This window comes from Dermacentor silvarum, chromosome 10 (assembly GCF_013339745.2).
Source record: "Dermacentor silvarum isolate Dsil-2018 chromosome 10, BIME_Dsil_1.4, whole genome shotgun sequence".
Taxonomy (NCBI): Eukaryota; Metazoa; Arthropoda; class Arachnida; order Ixodida; family Ixodidae; genus Dermacentor; species Dermacentor silvarum.
Genome location: NC_051163.1, coordinates 119,027,251 through 119,030,481, shown reverse-complemented (window position 1 = coordinate 119,030,481; position 3,231 = coordinate 119,027,251).

Below are 3,231 nucleotides of genomic sequence, written 5' to 3'. Positions count from 1 at the left end.
CCAAGTGGCTATTTATATCAGAGGCTCCAGCAACAGTCACCAACGCCGCACGCATTTTGAGCTAACGCGGGCAAAACGCCGATGGCGTCGACAACAGTTCTGCGTGTTGTTGCTACCAAAGCCGCTCACCTTACTTCGTATGACATTGCTCTGTTGCTATCGCATTCATTGCTTCGCCCTTAGGGCGAAACTGTGACATTTTTTTTCGTCCAGTTGAGAACCGGACACTCATCGCTCGCAACGCCCGAACTTCCCTATCTCCTGCCTGGTTAATTTTTCGCCCCGGCTCCTGCCCCTGACCTGTCTTCCATGGGGGGGAGCCTTGGAGGGGCGCGCCCTAAGCGCTCTCCCGATTACAGTGCCAACATAGCGTTGCGCAAGACGCGCGAAATAAGCACAGATTGCATCTCTGCGTTCGTTGTGTGCGGACGTGCGTCCCGCCGCTCGTATACAGGCGGCGTTCTATAGGCGTCGTATATCGCGACGACTATACTAACCTATGAATTGCCCTAGCCTGCAGCAGCGGAGAAGTGGGGGAGAAAGTGTCCGGATGGTGGAAGGTATGAGAAGGCCAGCCAGCAGCCACGTGAAGAACACCTTTTGCTTTGCCCTAGCGTGCAGGTTGCATGCACCCTGAACTTTTCTTGTACGTTTTCTTTGGAGCAGACCACTCACTCGTCACCATGCATTAAACTTCTGTTACTTGTTGTTACATCGCCTCGTCTTCCCTGCCGCACCCTCTCCGACGGGCAACCTGATTCGAGCTCCAAGCAGACGCTGTTGAAAGGTACCCCCGAATCTCGGCCCGTAACAGCATCCTGATGTAATCGACCAGAGTTGTAGATGACGGAATAGGAGTAAGTTATTAGGAGCACTAGGGAAGTCGTTCTCGAAACGCGCTGGCGTCCCATATGTGCCTGGCGTCAGCGAAGCTCTTAACCGCGTATTCGCAAGGTACGATCTTAGAATAGCACACAATCCAACTAGAGATGGGCAAAACGGCTCACTTAGTGAACGGCTCGGAACGGCTCAGCTCACTGAAATGAACCGGTTCATTTTAACGGCTCACCGGTTCACTTAAACGTGTAACCTGTGTTATGCATATTATATAGTTATGTGGCTTTGAAAAAAAACGATATATACATAATTCAATAACCGTGTTATTGGTATTTTTTAGTTATGTTTAGAGAATATTTTTACATATATTAAAAGCGTCAATTTTTTGTTGTAATGAAGCTCTCTTTTCTGATATTGGGGATAAAATGCTTATGATACTGTGACAGGCAGAATGCGACGTACTTTTTTCAGAAAAAAAAATATGTAACTTCATTGTCTTTACAGAAGCTTGTTCGTTTTTGAGGGTACTTTAAAATCAACTTTTGTCAAACTAAGAACACAAAATGATTGTACATTATGTTTCAACTTTATTCATTTATTCACATACGTACGTTCACTATAATATGAGTAAGCTGTAACGCCATGCAAGATGAATGTAGAAACCATTTCCTGAAGTACAATACAAAAATCATACGAAAGATCCACAAAACTGCCGCACGTACATTTCGTTTTTTTTTCTCTTGAGTAGTGCACGCGCGATACTGCAGCGATCTTGCCATCATACACCAGGACAAAGAAAAAAAAGAAATGAAGTTTTATTACAACACAACAGATCATTGGCCTCGTTTTATTGACGTGCTAATGATACATGCTCAGAAAATGCACTGAAGTGGATGTCATGGGCGACATTTTCATCACTACACTAATTAGCACAAATGAAGACCAGGACGTCAACTGTACGTTCACCTCTTGTGGTTAAAGTGCCCCTAAATCACCCAGAGGTCGAAATTTAGTTCCGGTGTTGCAGTTGTGCACGAGTGTACGACGAACACGTAGCCACGGGAATTTTTAGAAATGGTGGTGTAATAGTGGAGTTACACGCGTTTGATGACCGAAAAACAGCCCTCGCTCTTTTCGCTCTTTCCTTCGCTACTCTCCTCATCGGCTGGTCTCCCCTCCTCGCCGAGTGCTTCTCGATAGGTCACGTGACATACGTCATCGCCAACGCGCTTCTCAAAACACTGCATACTTCCCGTCACGTCCACGCTAGCGGCACATATACCGACGGGGAGCCGTCCGCCAGTGCTGTAGAACGTCTGCCGCGCGAGAGGTGTCCAAAGTAGACGGCAGTTCGGCCGGCGCCCCACCCGCTGCACCATCATTGGCCCAATCGACGACCGCGAACCTGCGCGCCTCCGCCATCAGCAACGAAAACATCAGTGCAGCCGGGAGACGACGGGCTCGGCTGTGCTCGCATCGCAGCCGACGAAGCCGCTAATATCAGCGTATTTTTCTTCTTTGTGTACAAGTATTGCGAAGAGCGATAACAACGATAAGAAAATATTGCGGCTTGTGAGCGTCGGTATTTCATTTCAAAGCGCCGTCCGTTTTAGCTTTGAGGGGAACCAGAAAAGGCCTAGCGACGATATCGGCGCGGTCGAGCGATCAACGGCGGTGAATCTGCCGCACAAATGAGTCCCGGTCTCATCCTCTCTACGTACGGCAAGGAAATCTCGCGTTTGCGAGCAAGAACCGCTCTCGAATGGCGGCCCGCGAATGGCAAACGGCGTGCGATGAGTTACCGTGCCGGTAATGTGGACTCGATCAGCGCTTCTCGGCTACCCGCTGTTGCTGCGGTGCCGGCCCGTGTTATGCGAAGTGTACCGCTATAGACCGTGTGTTGCGCGCACGTCTGGAAAGGCCAACACTGTCGCACTCTGTTCGCGCAGCTAATCAGACCGCTAAGCACGACTGTGTAGGAACGCGAGAGATTTGGCACTTGCGTTGCGAGCTGTAATTACCGATTCGCAAGGGCGCACAAACGAGCAACAAGACGAGGAAGAGCAGAAAGCGCGCGTACCTGCTAGCAGACTAACCGGAAGTCGTAGGTACTTGTTCAATCAACGGACATCGTTTCCGCAGTTGACATCACCCGATTCCCCCTACTGACATCGTGACGACCGCTGGGGATACGGGAAAGGCGAGGGGAGGAGAACGGCATTGTACTTCTTTTTGTGGCACTCTCACAGCGCGTAGCGCTGCAGCGTTTGTCATCGTTGATCGTGACGGCATTCTGAACTCGATGAGCGTTTACTTGAAATGTTCAAAAAATATCTGAGATGGTTTAGGGGCCCTTTAAAGACACGGAAGACCATCTTCGGAGTGTTATTGGAC